This window comes from Lemur catta, chromosome 5 (genome assembly GCF_020740605.2).
Source record: "Lemur catta isolate mLemCat1 chromosome 5, mLemCat1.pri, whole genome shotgun sequence".
Classification (NCBI taxonomy): Eukaryota; Metazoa; Chordata; class Mammalia; order Primates; family Lemuridae; genus Lemur; species Lemur catta.
This window is the reverse complement of record NC_059132.1, coordinates 17,112,766-17,131,537: the sequence shown is the minus strand read 5'-3', so window position 1 is coordinate 17,131,537 and position 18,772 is coordinate 17,112,766. Positions and strand designations below refer to the sequence as shown.

Genomic DNA, 18,772 nt, shown 5'->3' with positions numbered 1-18,772 from the left:
GAGACGGGGCAGCACTTGGGTGAGGAGGGAAGAGTTTGAAAATGATCTCCAGCTCTGGCTCTGTGTTGTGCTGCCTCTGTGTCTGTCCTTTTTTCACCTTCACTTATGCTCTTGCAAAACCATGCACTCCTTAATGACCTGAAAGAAGACCCATCGGTCATGGCGTGGCGGGTTGGGATGCAATTGACAGCCAAGGCTGTGAGTGGGTTGGCCAGATATTGAAACAGCCTTGCTGCTCCTTCCCCAGACGCTCTCCTGGCCCCTGTCCTCCAATAGCGATTGTTTCCTTGTCCGGAAGAGCCGTGGAGACTAAACAGAGAGAGGCGCTAATTCATACTGACCCTTCAAAAAGTTCTCAAATACATTTTAAACTTTAATAACTTAGGTTTGAGGAAAGACAGGAATAATCTGTAATCTTTCTGATAATGGCTGGCGAATTTTCTTTGCACACAGCTGGAAGCAATTTTGAAAGCCATAGCATTTGGAGTTGTTTCTTATCTGTAATGTTTTTTGGTTTCTTTTATAAGATCTTGAACATTAATAGGTTGTCCACCCTTGTCGCTGTAATTGCTCCAGACGTTACTTAATTTTATTTTCTGACAATTGTAGGTTATTTTTAACCATGCCTACCACCTTAATCTCTAAAGCTTGAAATATGTAAAGTCAATAAAAATTATAAATATATATGATATATAACAAATACATTTAAACATCTGCACTGTTACAGCAATCCACTAATCCACTTCCAACTTTGCCAGGCTTGACTCAGGGTATTGTCATAGTTGATGATGGGCTTAAAGGCTGGATAAAATTTTCTTTTTCCTCTGCATATAAAACAAACTGCCATAAAGTTTGTCGGGCACTAGTCAGCCTATTTTTACATTAACAGACTATTATCTGAAAAATAGTTTCTGGATAGAAAGGCTACATTAAGAGGACTGGATGAAGAAGGGGGAGAAGAAAGAAAAGAAAGGGAAGAGGAAGTGGATTGGCTGTTGTATAAAGAGAAGGAAAGACGGAAAGAGGAGGACCACTATCACCATTCATAGTTTTCGTGTTGTACTTTATGCCAAACATTCATACCTTACTTGCATTATCTCATTCAAGCCTGAAAGCAATCCAATGAGCTAGGAAGGGACTTCTATTATTGCGATTTTAAAGATGCAGAATCTAGGTACAGAGGGACACAGTAACCTGCAAGGAGTCTACAACTTCAGGGAGATGGTAAATTAGGAGCAGCAACGGATAGCATGGTGGCAGCTCCTACATACAAAATAAGGTGGTGAAATGTCTGATGGGTGAACAATGAAAACCTACATTTATAGACCCAATTGTTACATTTACAGGGCCAGATCCATTAGAGTGTTCTTTGCAAAAAGTCTTCCCTTGGTGATAAGGACACAGGTAACACACAAACTTATCTCCCATCTCTGATGTTATCAAGTTTTCCGGGAGATTTATTTTGAACAACCATTAGTAATAAAGTATATCCTCTTGACAAACTTCTGCTAGACAGGACCAACAAATCCAAGCAGATCACTTTTCTGCTTTCCTGAACTAAGCTCTTCCTGAACTTACTTTCTGATCTGTAGAGTCCTTCTTCCAATCCTTTGGATTCTGGCATTTATCCAAGGATGAGGACTTCTCAGTGATGGTTTTAGAAGCAGCAAGTGAAAGACAACATTTGGTGCGTAGATAGGATTGCCAAAACCTTGATCAGAAGGAAAAAGCAAGTGAGACAACATCTGCCTGTTCTTTGATCAGTACATTCAGGAGCCAAGGATCAGAGAGGCCAACGATAAGGCCTTTTGGATGGAGCAATTACCAGAATTCAAGTACAGGGTGACATTGGCAAATATTTGAAACTCCATTCATGGAACTGGGCACATAGAACCTAAAGGAGCAACTAGTCTCGTATATGAAAACTTCAGCAGTAGTCCATAGACCTGTTGAAATTTATGAGTCTGTTTTAAATATTATTAATTCAGTCTCTTATTAGTATATATTTACTGAGTCACTTGTGTATGCCAAGGGCTATGTTAGGGACTGGGGATATAATGATTAAAACATGTGTCCTCCCCTTAAAGCTCACCCAACCCAAAGGAGAAGGTAGGCACTCAAACAAAAAGATCGTACAATGGATAACAGCATATACAATAATGGAAGTCTAAAAGTTACAGTGATTATATTGTGGAAGACGTGATTAACTCTCCCATAAAGATCAGGAAATATTTCACAGCTGAAGGACTGATTGAACTGGGTTTTGAGAGATGAGTAGGAGTTCACCTAGTAGATAAATAAAGTCAAAGACCGTCGCATACTATTTGTTCTTATTCCTCACTGTTTTTTCATGTAGTCTTGGCAACAGAGAACTGAACAAATTTATTGATTAAAATGCTAAAGTATTGTGAGTTTAATGGTGTCATTTTCTTAGCCACAAGGAAGTGTATGTGTGGGAGTTCCTTTTAGGGACATGATACCATACTAGGATTCCCATTTCTATCTTTCACACCAGATAAGAACTGGTTGATCACATCCAGGAGAGAGAACCATTAAAAGTAAGACATTCTGTAGGCTGATCATGATTGAGTCACCAATTCTGAAAATACAGTGGGAATTTACAGAGATTTTCACCACCGTTACTCTCGTTGATTCAGATTTCTGGGCAGGATGGAAGAATTTCTTAACTCTGGGAGGTGATAAGCAGGCATTCTGCCTCTGCCAGGATGCTAAGTCCAGTCCAGTGTGTTTCTTTACACTAACGGGGAGTAGGCCCTGGCCTCTCTGCATTGCTTTTTTGATGTCCCCATCAGTCTTAACGGGGCATGTTAGATCTTCTCCAAACTGTTTTTTTCCATTTTTTTCTATGACAAGTAAAATTGGAGGGGCTGATTAAGGAGGCATAGTCAGAAAATAGGACTGTCCAAATTTGAAATTTAGCAAAAGACAAAAAGGCATATAAAGGAAGATCTGTATCAATGTTAAATAAAAGAACAATGCATATAAATTTATGGTACCAAAAGCAGTCAATTCTTGTATAAATCATAATCCAAGAAAAACCAAACAGAAAGCAGAGGAACTAACTGCAAGCAGTGTCTACTGTCTTTTCTAAAGTAGTGGGTTACAAAAATAACACCGCCCACCATCTTCCTCCCAGCCTATTCACAGGTCTTGAACAAAGTCCACTTGCGATTCTTGGTTGATATCACCTATCTACTTCTTCCTCCGCTGAAAGTGACAAGGTGAGGAATCTTCCTGGTCGGCTGCTTCTTTGGGAGTTCCTGAAGTCAGCTTCTCTTGTCTAAAACAGTAGAAAGTAGCTCAATGACAGAACCTAACTTTCCTTCCTTTGTGTGTTTTGCTGAAGCAAGCGTCTCTCTCTCTCTCTGAATCTATCTGGGCCACAAGTCACCAAAGAGAATCCCTAAGCAGTACAAAACTTCCGAGTTTACTTTTGTCCAGAAATATGAGAAGCCCTAATTTTAGTCATCAAGCTCCTTAAGCTGCAAACAAGTTTGCAAGTTGCTTTTCAAACTGGTCATCCATTATTCATTCTGGGAATATCTATGAGAACCTGACACGTGCCGGGCACTGGGGATTCAGCAAGAAGGAGAAACACAAAATCTCTGCTCTTAATGGAGACTCTAGGCTGAATGTAGACAGAATATGAACAAATGGTTATACGAATGCCCCTTACTCCATGACAAATGAAGAAAGTGCCATAAGACGTAGAGAGAAGCCAGACCCCTGAGAAATTGACAGTTAAGCTGAGCCCTGAGGATAAGTAGGCATTAATCAGACTTAAAGAGTGTTCCAGGTGGCAAAAACAATGACCAGCTGGGAGAAAAAACAGGAAGGTACCAGGAAGAGAAAGCAAACTAGAAAGGTAGGCAAGGGCACAATGGGACAAGGCTCTGAGCTCAGTTAAAGGTTTTAGACTCTTCCCCAAGAACAGTTAAAAGTCACTGAAGCATTTTAAACAGGAGAGTAAAATAATAGGATATATTATTTGTTTTGTTTTGTCTTTAACAATGAAGCTACCATATGATAAACGGATTGAGGGGGCAAGTTAGGGTGGAAGGTATGCAAGACCAAGGTCCAGTTTGGAGACTATTTAATAGTTAAGATGAACAGTGATATGACTTTGATTAGGGTGATGGTGCTTAATATTCCAAGATGCCTGGTATACCTTGAAAGTAGAATCAGCAGAAATTAATGATTGCTAGGATGCAAAGATGAAGGTTAGGATTCTTGATGAAATTTTCGAGTCAGGTGTCTGGGTGAATACTGATATCATTTACTAAAGAAGGAACAAGCTTTGTGACAGAAAACAAAAAATTCAGCTTGGGACATGTTGAATCTATGATGCAACAAAAGAATTAAGTATAGTTATTGGCCAGACTTATTTTGATTCTAAAATCATATATTTATAACACAGAAAATCATCCATTTATAGATAATAGCATATTTAGCATATCCAAAGCTCTCAGCAATTGATTTTTCTCTTTAAAAAAAAAAACTCTCTAGAAATTTTGTTAAATTTATTCTACATGATTATATAGGTCTGTGAATCTTTGTCAAATACTTTTTGCTTGGCACTTAGCTTTACATGCAGGATCCCATGTAATCCCTTAAACCCTTCTTTTTAGGTATGTGTTACTATCCCTATTTAAAATAGAAGGAAACTAAGGCTTGGGGAGATTAAGTTACTTACACCTCACCCAATTAATAAGTGGCAGAGCCGGGATTTGAACCTGGGTCTCCCTGACTCCAAAGCCCCTGCTCTTAACCACCATATGGTAGTTAAGAGCCTTTGGAAGTAGGAAGGGAAAAAAAGCTATGCATATTCTGATGGCAAACAACAAATTAATTTACCTAGGCCATGAAAATGAAGTCAATGTGTTATCAGTGACACGAGGCGAGAAATGATCTATGGGACGAACCTCAGCCTGTTACCGGACGTAGAATTAGTCATTGTCAAAATCGTAAGCCAGGCAAGATGTAAGGGACCCTGCTCTGCAGCCCCGAGGAATTGTCGGCAACCCAGGATGGTAAATCTGAGGCCTCGCTGCTCCGTGGTGGCGCAGCAGGGGATGTGCGTGAGCTGATTCACAGGGAGAGATTTAGTGCTCTGCATATTATAAAATGTTGAGTGCAGATCGACACCAAAGAAATGAGACGCCGCAGCTACTTTTTTAGCTCTGTGATTTGTAGGGTTTTTTTTTTCTTCCAAACAGGGCGCTGGCAGATTGGCAGGAGGAAGCCACACAGCCGGGGCCACCGTGGCTGGCCATTTGGTCATCCCTGAACACCATGGTTGCTCCTGTTAGCAGGAAGCAAGGCAAACGTTCCGAAAAAGAATGGAGACTGTTGGGCTTGATTAGCGGTATCTAGGGAATCTGATTTTGATATCCAAATTTTTTTAAAAACATACTTTTTGTCATCAAGACGATGTCATCTTAGCCTAATCTGGATGCTTTAACGGTAGCGCATATTTGGGAATCGAGATTGAAGACCTTTAGTAAATAAGGTTTTCACAGAGAAGAGACGAGGTTTTTGAAACATCTTCACCACGCTGAGTCCAAAGACTATTCCAGACTTGTTCTCAGATTGATTTTTCTACCTAAGGATTAATTTTCTGACAGACTCACTGACAAGCTTGATCTTTAGAATATTAAACCAAGGCAACTTGTTTGCTTTTTTCGGTTTGTTTTTTAATGTTTTCGAGTGAGGTTTAAAACAAGAATTCATTCCGGGTGAACCAAATGCATTGAAGCACTTTCAGATCAATAGGCAGCTTGGCTTCTCCGTATTGTAAAACATTATGCCCCCTCTAAATTCTCATCAGAGGCAACATGGAAATTAATGAGACCTTTAGGTTAGCCTTTCAAGCTCAGCCTTATTTTATAGCTTTACCTTGCCTTTTTGACACCATGATCCCGCCTGGCCACCAGCAGCATTTCACGTTGCAGTGCACTTTAATTTTGCAGTTTTCTTAGTCTTCCTTGGAAACTGGCAGCTTATTAATCTCAATAACAGAGCTACTCAATAGGCAAGCTCACCAATGAGAAACCAGCCTGTGTCTTTCTTTTTTTTTTTTTTCCCCCTTGGCAGATGGAAACAAGGGGGTTGGTTGTTGGATGGAGGGAAGGGTGGTGGTAGAGAAAAAGCTAGTCAGGAAGGGCACCTCGTCCCCCACATTGCTTTCTGACAATTGGCAGGAAAATAAAGAGAGCCTGGTCCAATCCACTGCTCTGCAATTTATGGCTTGTGGTGTTAAACACACTCAAACCCATTAATAAGAAAATAAATAAAGTGTCGTGGCACGTGTGCAAATTACAAGGTGCATTAAGAAAGAAACAAGCATTACATCTTACTCAAGACCGACCGCTCCAGCCTCCCCTCAGCATAGTTTGCAAACTTGGAAGCATCTTGAAAGTGGAGGTACCCAAGGAGAAGATGTCCGTTTTAAATTTAGCCCCTTCTGTAAAATTAAAAACCTATTGAGGACTTGAACTTGTTGCTTGCAAGGTGCCACAGCTAAGCCTCTAGGTAGAAAAAAACTTAAAAAAAAAAAAAAATCATCCTTCAGCAGCCTGGACCATGGGGACCCAATTACGAATTGAGGCCACCTCGTGGTCATGCATCGTAAGAGCAGGACTTTGCCCCGAGTCTGTGTAAATGTGAAGAACTCTTGGGTTAAGTTCATAGTTGAAAAAAGCCAAGTATTTCCATCTCTGTCTGTGCTCTTTCACCCATTCAGCTAATATCAACTGTCATTCCCTTGGGGCATTTCCTGAAGTCTTCCCAGGGGATATTTTATCTGGCTCAGACAGGGAGAAACTTGATGAACTGCAAGTCCCTTCTAATTCCGGCACCCCAATGATCCTTTTCTTTTCACAGAAGCCAGATAAGGCCTCAGCGTTTCTCCCAGGCCGGAGAAGTAGGCTCTGCAACTTTTCTGAAGGTTCCCTTGATTTATTAGTCTTGGCCTCACTTGCTTTTGTGAGTTGGGATCTTGTGTCCCCAGAATTGCAAACTGTCCCAAGGTACTCAGCCAATTTGCTCGGCTGAAGCTGCATCCTTTTAGATTATATGGGAGTGTTTAAGAAAACTTTCTCGGATAGCTTTTTTGTCTCCAAAACCCACCAAACAATTTGGGGCTATTCTCTGAATCTTGTTTGCAAATATTCATTTTTAAAGGCTACAGCAGTGCTATACCTCGAAATTGTGTATTTTTAAAATCCCTCATAGGACCATTTCTTGCTCAGAGTAACTGTTTAGGAGTCAGCAAATATCCCCAGTTTCTGTCATCAGTACTTAAACTGTGTGTGCCTTATGTTTCAAAAGAGAATGAATAGCAATTCTTTTCTATTTGTTAAATTGTATTGAAATTGCATTTCAGTTTATTAAAGCTTCAATTGGGTAAAGCATTCATGAGTTTATTTCTCAACAATTAGTACTCCTATAAAGATGTTGCATACCAAAGATATGAGATTTAAAATCTTATTTTTTTTAATTATTTGAACAAATGGATTAAGAATCCTGCACTGAAGGGAAGGTAGAAAATATTGCCTTTCTTACTTAGATAAGAATTTAAAATGAAAAGCTTAATCTTAGTGGCTTTTTAATTTCTTATCAAGCCAGATCCTCTCTACTGTACTTGGGGACATGTGATGAGAAGGCATAGGGAGTTATTAGGCCCATTTAAGCATGTGGTGGGACCCTGGGGAGACCTACTCTGCCCTAGCCCCACTCTTGCCAATTCAGTAAAATGAAGGAATAAATTCACAAGCCCTCCAAGCAAGGACGGTGCTATGCACATGTGTGTTCTCTGGATGTTCCTGTGCTCTGTTTAGGGCTCTTCTTTCTTCCTGTGTCCTACAGCAGTATGCTGAAGGTAGGGAGCTGCAAAGAACATCTTTTCCAGCTTCTAAACCTCAGAATCCACACGAGGAGAGATTGTGGCCCCATTAAAAATCTTTTCACTTTCTGGAAACCACTGAACACTCTTTTTGGGTTTGGGGTTCTTTTTTTTTTTTTTTTAAAGGACATGATCATCTCTGAAATACCTACTTTGTGCTAAGTAGAGTAATAGATACTTTACATCCTGTTATCTGAATTGGAGCCCTGGGGGATAGATGTTACTGTCCCCTTTTGACATGTCAGGAAGATGAAACTTGGGAAGGTGGAGGGTTTGGGACAGAGCCAAGGTCCTGGCAGAACTGGATTCAGGTAGTACTTAACTCAGGCATTAGGAGTTTGGATCTCAGCCTTGCTTTTCTCTGCTTTCCAACGTCGTTCTTAGGCAGGCTTCCTTTTGTGAGATCCTTATGGGAACTAGAGGCTATACTCTCATAGCTTAGACACCTAACAGAAAGAGAAGTTCTTCTTGCTCATATTCCAACCACATTCCCTTGATTGAGTCCCATGGAACCCAACTAGGGTCACGTGCCCACCATTGACCGCAAGCCTCGAGGTCAGTTGGTGAACAGCCCACGTTAATTGGCCAGGCCTGGATCACATGCCCACATAGGGCCTGATGGGGGTGAGGAAGGAGCATGGCCCATAGCCAAATATGGTGCATGAGCCACAGACCAACTCAGGTCAAATTCAGTGCTACTTTGGCCACAGCCCAGCTGCCTTCTCATATTGCCTGATTGTAATGATTTTCTCCTCTGGGCAGACACAGCCCTGTCTGGGGTGGGGAAGTTTCAGGCCATGGAGTTATCTCACTTGCCTGGGCACAGAGGGGGTTCACAGCTTATTCCAATATGAAGTCGAAAGAATAAGTTTCACTGACTGACTCCCAGCCCCTTCTGATTCATTACCCTCTCTGGTTCACTTCTCAAACATCCCAAGACTTTACCTTTGAGTTCACTGTGGCCACTTAATGCATTTTAACTTTTATTAGTCCCCTGACATCTCTTTTAAGCTATCATCTTCTTTCCTGCAAAAGTGCTTTGATTACACATTTTCTAATTAAAACATGCTCGTTTATTGTCTTACTAACCAGTGCTCTTTACGAGAGCTCATGATGAGCAAGTTAACGCAAAACATCTCGATACATTTCCCATCTCTTGGAAATGGCTGGAGAAGCAATTTTACCTTTATAAAGTTGAAGTACTTTGAAGAATTTTTGGTTTTGCTTTTTAATAAAACCATAAATGGTGAACATTTAACTCCATGCTTCACGTTCATAATGTTCTCAGCAATGCATCCTATCCTCTTTGTTGTGGTATGTCTAGGTGGGATGTTTTGCAGGGGTCAGTCAGCTCCTTAATGAATATAGGTAACCTCAGAATGGTTTTTGTCCTAAAATGCAACATATCCTTGTGTTAACGACGATGCCCATTGCCGTTTACACTCCTGTGAATGAAGTTGATATTGCTAGAAATAATGAGGCTCAGTGGAGCAGAGGGGAAATGCAGCACACAGACATTTAAACCCACCTGGAATTTCAATATAATGGTATGTGTAATGGCACTGGGATGGGTGTTCTAACAAGGTGGGAAGGGCATATTCCACATGTCTTTGTTTTCTGAGTTTTTGCCATTGTTTGCCTGGTCTTTGGAAATATGAAGCAGCGTTAAGACCGGGGACCTCCTCACGTCCTGACTGTAGTGTGCATCTTCAAAGTCATCATACCATTCGGTTTAGGGAAAGGGGAGAAGTGTGGCATTCTTCACTGAGCTAAAGCCAAAGGGCTATTTCAGGCAGAGAATGAGAGACAGATAGAGATGGACAGAGACAGAGAAAGAGGCAGAGGCAGAGATGGAGATAGAGACAGAGGGAGACATGTAGAGAGAGAAAAGGTCTACTGGTGAGAATGTGGAAACAAGCAGATGCCCTGTTCTTGGAGGCTGGCCCCGTGATCTGATCACTGCATCAGAAGCCAGAGCAGAAAACGCCATCAAGGTCAACACGATCGGGGATGGTTAAAACTGAGCCCCAATCATTTCACACAAAGAAGCATCACTGGGCTGCACAGAGGCAGAATTTTCAAACTGGAACCCATGTGAAGATCAACTACTGTAGTCAAATGTCTATTTTACAGACAAGGAGCATGAGGCTCAGAATGTTCCACAACTCGCCAAGGCCTCCCGCGTGGGGCTGCAAGGCAGGCCTCGGGCTCAAGATTCTCCCAGCACCTTGAACTATTTCCTGCATGATGAGGGGACTTTGGTGCCTACTTAATCCTGCACAGAAACTTTTACTTCCTTTTCTCTCTGCAAAGGAAAGTTCAAGAATTTAAGGCAAAGAATTAGAGCACATAGTGCAACGGATTTAGTCCTTTCAGTTATTTTATTACAAAACGTACACATTCTCTTGGTAAGAGAGAATTGTTGAGAATCTGTAATTCTCAGTAATTAGAAAGATAGAAAGTAAAAAGGAGTAGTCTGCTTCTGAATTTCTATTTATAAGGAAATTTCGCTTGAAGTTCACTCGCTTCCCTTGGTTCTAGCTGTAGGGCCCTTTCTCTCTGCTCCTGAACTGTGCTGCAGCGTGGCCCACATGATTCAAAACACATAACCTCTGTTGCCTGTTCTTTTCTCATTTATAATTTGGCAACGTTTGAATCTGCCTTTTCTCCTTGTCTCCTTTGCCTCCATCTACCTAACGGGGATATTATACGAATGTCTAAGATGACTCAGTCAGGTTTCTGCGTCCCAAGAGAAATGCCTGGTACAGCAGTATTATTGTTCGAACAACTATTGTAGAAGAGTGTTCTGATCAAGGGCTTGAAAATCCAGCAAGGAAGGCGGCCTCTTTTGTGCAATAAGTATGTGAGGGCTCTGTCAATAAGAGGCCCTCAGGCCAAACTTATATAGTTACTTTATCTGAAACTCTGATTTTATGCTAAATAAAGATTTTTGTATTTCCCACCTCCCGCTGGTAATCCCATTACCAGCTGTGTTCATAGGACTTTAGTTTAATTCAGCCAACATTAGAGGGGGTCCTACTAGTGTCTGAGCACCATGGCACCGAGGGTAAAGGATGGAAAAGACATGGCCCGGTGCCCTCTGGGAATGACAGTCCAGAGGGAGGAAGGCCACAGAGCAGATCATTTATGTGGATGCAGAATGTTGTGAGCTGGACGTAAGCTTGGGGGGGACTCTGTGGGAGCAGGAGAGCTGGGGACACCCATACCCACCTGGTCAGGGAAGCCTGGCTGGCTGGAATGGTGTCTGAGTTCCATCCAGGCAGGACAGTGAGAGTCACCCCACCAAAAGGGCATTCCAGGCAAAGGCAAGGGAATAAGAAAAGGCCAGAAAGGGTGTGCAAGCATGCTGGGTCAACTGGACTGAGCCTCAGGAGACCGTGCTGGAAGGTCTCATGGCCCGGGTCAGGGACACCTTCTAGGCTCAGCCAAGCACTCTAAGGTTTATTCTGTGTGGGCTGGAAGCCTGATAAAGGATCGATGCAAAGGGGTGTTAGGGTTGAATTTGCCACGAGGAGGAAGAAAGACCTTGGTTTATACCTCAGAAAGGGAGAGACTAAAAGCACGCTGAAGTCAACCAATGGATTTTATATTTAAGGAAGAGAGGAACAGGGGCAGGGAGGGAGGGAAGATAGAAAGAAAGAAGGAAGAGGAAATAAAAGGAAAGAGATATATACTTAAAGTAGGCAGTATATGGGATTCATTGATAATTATCTTCGTAACAGTAATAGCCAACATTTATTGAGGGTCTACTCAGTATTAAGTATCCACTGAGCTGCTCATGTAATCCACACAGTATTCCCAAGAAATACTTGCAATCATTTTCATCATTTCCATATGAGGAAACTAAGCTCTAACCATGACAAGTCATTTCCCTGAGGCTGCACAGGGTGCAGGTGGGGCAGCCGGGCTCTGAGCTCCACGTGCTGCCAGCAGGTGGCCATTAGCCACCCCCCATCCAGCTTCCTGGAGGCAGCAGGTGCCATCCCAGCCTGCCCCTGTCCCTGACTCTCCTCCTTCTCCCTTGATCCTCCCCTCCCTATCTCTGCTCTTCCTCACTTCCCTCCACTGAAATGCAGACATTACTTTGTTCTTCATGTAACCACTGAACCTCTTGTCAGGCAAAACCTAAGAGCCAGAAAGGAGCCCAGTTCGAGTCCAAGCCTTCGAGAAGTCTGCAAAGGCCGCCTCCCCCCATCCGACTCGCCTTTAGGTTTTGTTTAATTCTGCCACTTGCAAAGAAAATGCCTGAAGGCGGGCACCTGCCTTTTAGTCTAACACACCGCCTCCCTGTCAGGCAGTTTTCAATTTACCATGCCTCGGCATGTCCAACTGCATCTTCGTCAAGACTTCCAAGATGGCAGTGACAAGCTTTTCGGGTACTTAAGGCAAACATGCATGACAGTTTTCCTTGACACTTGCATTTTTAAAAAGCCTCGCCTGGGGCCCTGGGAAACCCAGCATTTAAGAAACCAGGAACCTTTCAAGGGAGCCAAGCTTTCAGAGCCTGCTTCCCTGGGACCTGTTTTGTGCTAGGGATGCTGCCATAGGATCTGCGTGGGAGCATATTAAGTGCCATGGCGATATTTATGTGTCGATGCTAAATGATGGCTGCCCTTTCTAATGGCATTTTTTTCTTGATGACTGAAATGTATGGATCTGTTCTGTGCATTGCTGGGGGTATGTGGCTGGCCTACAAACACACTTAAATGGCACACTTCTGCAAAGCACTCCTTTCTGAGTGTCCAACAGATATATGTAGGCAGGCAGACGTGTCACAGGGGTTGCTCTAAAGCTTAATTAATATCCCCGAAGAGCTCTTATATCATTTCATGAAGAGTCCTAAATAGGAAGAAAATAATGTACCTGTGGCTGCTGCACATATAAAGAAATGTGGGTAAATATGCGGATAGGCCTTCTTATGTTTGCTCAGGCCTCGAAGGGTCTGATGTAAATTCAAATGGGAAAATAAATTGTATTAAAGATAACCATCTTTTATTTGAGGGTTAAAAAAGAAGCAACAGTGCCTCAAACTGAAATGCTAGAAATCTCTACACTCTGTTGATATGAAAGAAGCGAATCTACAAGACACAAAAATGAGTAGCAGTTTTCTTTCTTTTTCTTTTGTTTTCTTTCACCCCTCCCAACCCCTGTATCTAGGATGGCTTTGATGACTTGAGGATTGTTGGTAGCTATGCAAGAATTCAGAGAAACCCATTTTGTTTCCCTCTTCAGGCCTTGAACAAATTCCATAAAATACTTAATCTGTCCCCTTTAATGTTTATACCATTGATACACCTTCCTTCTTCTACTCTGTCCTTCCTACCTTCCTTTATCCACCCAAAAAATGGATCTTGAGCACCTACAAAAATAACCATTATGGGTTTTGGGTTGGTTGGTTGGTTTTTTGCTTCTTTCTAAGCCTTAGTGTACTCATTTAGAAATAGAAATGAATTAGAACTTCATTTCTGACATGAAGGAAACCATGGAATGTGGGCAAATAAGTAAGTGGAATGATAAATGTTATAGAATACTGGGATATTTAGGATATTTAAGTATTAAAGGCTTGTGAAAATCTGCAGTAATCTCCTTAATTCTATTTACTCCATTATGTCCTAAATATCATGGAACTTCTCCTTTACCTAAAGCTAGTAGTATACAAATACACTTGGTGATCCAAAAAACACACTTTTAAGATGTTGTATTTCAGATCCTCTCTGATCTCATGGCAGAAATATTATAAGAAGGCTAGAATTTCTTCAAACCCTGGCTAGGAAGGACTTCGTGATTTTGTTGTCTAAAATAAAATTTAATTTCTCCCTTAGCCTAAACTTTTTAAATTCATGCATACCTAGACTCATTCATCAAGTTAGGCTGTATTGGGCCTGGTGAATAAGTACTGTTTATAATACATTGCTCAGGGTATGTGGTAACAATAAAACCTTCTTAATAAAAAATGTCATGGATAGCTTTCCTAGAATATGAACCCTACTAGGCTGTCACTAAAACCTCCTTCCTGAAATGGAAGCCTGCTGAGGTGGGTATATTCAAACATTTTGTAAGGTATAAAGTATTTTTACTCTTTCTGCTACTGCTGCTACTTTGGCAATAATGCTCTTCGGTGATACTGCTTATTTTTGTAATTCATTGAAAGTTTTCAAAAACAAGCTCAGGACATGGGTAGGATACAAGAAAACTGGCAAAATGTTTAGTGCCAAGCAGAATTTGACCTTGCTGAGGAGTTCAATGGTGATTGTCATTTTCTACGTTTAGAAACCAGCTAGACAGTTCCTCAAAAAGTTAAACATAGAGTTACCATATGATCTAGCAAGTCCTCTCCTAGGTAGATCCCCCAAAGAGTTAAAAACAGGTACTCAGACAGACACTTGCACACCAATGTTCATAGCAGCCTATTCACAATGGCCAAGTGGTGGAGATAACTCAAATATTCATCAGTGGATGAATGAATAAACAAAAAGTGGGACACGGACACACACACACACACGATGGAATGTTATTCAGCCATAAAATGGAATGAAGTACTTATACTAAATACGTGCTACAGTTGGGACTAACTTGAAAATATTATGCTGAATGAAAAGAAGCCAGACACAAAAGGTTTCATATTACGTGAGTCAATTTACATGAAATATCCAGAACAGGAAAATCCATAGAGACAGAAACCAGAGTAGTGGTTGCCAAGAGCTGGAGGTGAGAGAATGGGGGAATCAGGAATTACTGTTTAATGGGGATGAGGTTTTTTGGGGGGTAATGAAGATGTCTTGGAACTAAATGTAGGTGGTCATTGTACAACATTGTGAATGCACTAACTGCCACTGAATTGTATATTTGAAAATGGCTAATGTTATGTGAATTTTGCATCAGTGAAAAATATTTTAATTAGTCAATTAATTAGAGAAAACAGCTGGAGGATCAATGTATCCCACTCAGGATGAAAGGTCTTCTCAAGAGAGAGACAGGGAGACAGTTAGGCTGGAGAATCAGTCTGCTGCTCCAGTCTTTTCCAAGCAAGAAAGGTGCTAGGAAAAAAAGTCTGTTCCCAAAACATGTTTTGAAGTGGGTAGTTTTGAAGTCACAACACAAAATATCGGTACATGTGGCTTGATTAGTACTGTAAATGAATCCAAGTGTGTAACACGTTAATATCTGAAAGATCGTCAGCACGACGGCAAATGCAACTCTTCAGACTGTCAAGTAGGGATTGAAGCCCCAGAGATAAGGAAATAAAGAAAGGTGTATCGGCAGGACCCCTTCCTTAGCGAGGTGGGGGGAAAGGAGAAAGACAAATGGATTCTTGTCTGGGTGGAAGAGGGTAAACATAGGATTTTTCCAAGATGAAAACCGTTCTGAGCATATTCTATTAAAAGAGGTTTGGAAGAGAAAATGCACCATGAAATCTTCATGTTTGCAGAGATATCAAACCTATGAAGATAAACTGCTCTGTAGGTGGGCAGAGGAATGACAGTTAAGGAGCAAGTACATTTACCAAAAATTCTTCCAGACTTATAGGAAGATTATCTCTGAGGTCCCAGCTGCGATCCAGGAACTGGCCTGGAGATTCATGTAACCTAATGCCTGAATATATTAAGTACATCCGCCGGGTTGCTGTGGAAGGAAAGGAGGCTATAGGGCTGCAAAATGCACAGGATCGCTAAGTAGAATAGTAGAAATTAATCAAAAATGCATTATCCCACTATTTTCCAAAGCCGCTGGGTGTCCAAGTGGAAATAATGAGCATGATCAAGGCTGGCATCCCTCAAGAACGACAGAAAAGTTGAGGATTCCAATTTACAAGATCAGGAGAATGGAGAGGCTCTCATGAAACGCACCGAAAAGCTTCTCAGAATAGAAAGGTAAAGGTTTCTCAAAGGCTTTAAAATAACTATGTGCAGGAATAACGAGAACACGATCTTGTTTACCACAATCTTGAAAGCCAGAGAAGAGGGGATCCTCGAAGAGGACGAATAAATAGAAGCATCGCACCTGAGCGCAGATGGAGAACCTTTTAAATCCATCACCTCCTACAGGCCGTAGGAAATGACCTTTCAAGATCTGTATTGGTTCATGTTTTTACTCATTTACTAGAAATTGATGGCGCATCAAGCACGTGCTAGGAATTCTTCCAGGGTACATGGTGACGAAGATGCCGGAATCCTGGCCCCCACTGGATGAGCACACATTAGGGAAAGCGGAGGATAAACAAGGAATGGATGAGACAGCTGCTCAAAGGGATTCGTGTTCACGGAGCGGTCCCGACGTGGGGTGGGGGATGGGCCTTCCCACCACAGTTCCCAGGCTGCAGCCGTGGGCAAGGTGGGGTGACGAAAGGCTGGCATGGGAAGGGCTGATCAAGGAAGAGTTTCTGAGGAAGTGAGCTCTGAGGAGAGACTTGACAGACCTGAGAAAGAGGGGCCGGGCAAGGATCTGAGGAAAGAACTTTCCAGAACAAGGGAAACACAGGGTGACTACCTGGATGTGGGGAAGAGCTTGGCCTCTTTGAGGAACAGCAGAGTGTGGCGGGCACCTCAGAGGCAGAGCAGGTGGAGCTGGGAAGAGATGGTGTAGACCTTAACGGGATGTCCTGGGGGCCCCACAGAGGAGCTGGATTTCTTCTAAGTGTAAGCACTGGGAAGATTTCAAGCAGGGGAGTAGTAGGATTTGATCTGTGTTTGCAGACAATGAGCGACTCCTGAGAGGGAAGGGATGTGGTGGGCACGGGGGAAACAGACTTGTTTAGTGGCTGCCGCATGCAGCAGGCCAGGGGCACGGTGAGGTAGAGGTGTGAGTGGGAAGGAAAGGACGGGGATGTGTTGGAGGCAGAGAGGAAAGCAACTGGTGATGGGCTGGGGGTGAGGGAAGGACAAGAACCACGGCAAAGCCCATTGAGGTAGATGGCATGGCGCCCACCCGGATGCCACCCTCCAAGACTGAAGCTCGCACTCCTCCCGGATGCTGGGAACGTTGGCAGCCAACAGATCTCAGCCAAGTCCCTCTCTGACATTGGCCTTCAGTGGAAGAGAGCCACCTCTTACAAGGAGTTCCTCTGGGAACAGCACACATCCAATGACTGGTCCCAGTGCGAGTATGAAGGCCCAACCTCCTCAGCCCAGATTGGAACAGCCTGGCAGAGCCAGCCCAGCCCCTGAGATTAACCAAGGCCCCTTCGCAACGGTATCGCCATTCAGCTTCCCGCCCCGGCAGCCTTCCTCTCTCACTCCATCACAGGCGGTACTCCCACGAGCACTTTCTGATAAACGTCCTGCGTGCGCATTTCTTCTCACAGAGTCTGCTTCCCGGGATGGCCCTGCCACAGCTGGAGGATGACGGCTTCTTTCACTGGTAACAGGAAAAGCCTGGAAGAGAAGGGAAGTTTGGAGTGAAAATTGAAAGTTGTGTTTTGGTCATGCCAAACTCGTGATGCCTAACTATATCCAAATGTAGACAGAGGAATAGGTACAATATTGAGAGCTGGGTAGAATATTCTGGACAAAAACCAAAACCCTCAAGGCAGAGGTCAAAGGAAATAGCCAAACTTTTTTTTTTTTTTTAATAATCACAGAGGCCTGAATTCCCCAAGAGTCTCTTCTCCCATAATCATTTTTCAGATGGAATGCTCCTAAATGTGCTTTCCTAACTCAAAGAGAAGACATGGTTAAAACCCTTTCTACTTGATCTAAAATCCAGACCCCTGCACCCTCAAGCCATGTATAATGTGCCTCATCCTGCTGGCCTCCTCTTCCTGCCACTGGCCCCTGGAGCACTGTGTTCCGTCCACATTGTCTTCCTTTCACGTCCTCAAAAATCAGGTCTTTCCCACCTCAGGGCCTTTGCACATGCTGTTTCCTCTGCCTGGGATGCCCTTTTCATCACTCCCCGAATGGGTAGCTGCTTCTTATACTCACGCATCCCCGATCCTCTGCTGAGAGATGAGTGATCACACTAACGTAGTCGTGCGTTTTCTCCATGGCACTTCCCACATTATATAATTATTTCATGTATTTGTTGTTTACCTGAACTTGAGTTTTATTTATTTGTTGTATCTCTCCAATTAGAAATTCCCTGTAAGCATAGGGATTTCTTCGACATTGTATCTAAAGCATCTAGCATCATGTGATGCATATTCCATGCTCAGTAAATATTGGCTCACTTGTGACTTGTGGCCTTGGAGCCGCATGTGGCCCTCCGGAACCTTGAGTGCACCCTTTTGACTGAACCCAAATTTTGGGATTTGTTCTGTGAAGGTTGGATTCTGTCGAGGGGACACACTCAGGGGGACACACTCGGGGATGGGAGGGGGGCCACATGTGGCCTTGAGGCCACAGGTTCCCCACTGGCACGGCACTTCCTATGGGGCACTTCCTGTGCTCACAGATTGCTTTCATGTTCTCTTTCCGCCCTTCCAACAATTCTGTGATATAAATATTGTTATCATCTCCATTGTTTTAAAGGAGGCTTCTGAGGCCCAACAGCAATCATGCACTTCCCAGTGGAGTGGAGGTTTGAGTCCAAGCGTGCCTGGCCCCAAAGCCTGTGCACTTGACACTGTACCATAGTTGGTGAGTTCCTTCAGCAGAACTTTTGAGCACCTACTATGAACAGTGAAAGATACCAGGAAGCAAAAGAGAGAGGGCCTGCCTTTGCGCATTGAAGAGACAAGACAGACATGCAAAACAAATGTAGTAGCATGAAGCAGAGTATGATAAAGGGATGTACCCTACGGATCCTTCCAGCTCGAGTATTCTCCCCCTGTCTGAATGGGACAGGCGCCGCACACGGTGGGAGACCTCCGGTGCACTGACTGTATTTGAT

The 18,772-nt window shown here is 42.9% G+C and overlaps 1 protein-coding gene across 4 annotated transcripts in view; it reads left to right on the top strand.

Annotated features, from left to right (window-relative positions):
* The window catches only part of TENM2 (teneurin transmembrane protein 2), a 1,161,672-nt gene that overhangs the window by 898,816 nt on the left and 244,084 nt on the right, over nucleotides 1-18,772 (top strand). The gene's annotated exons all lie outside the window — the stretch shown is intronic.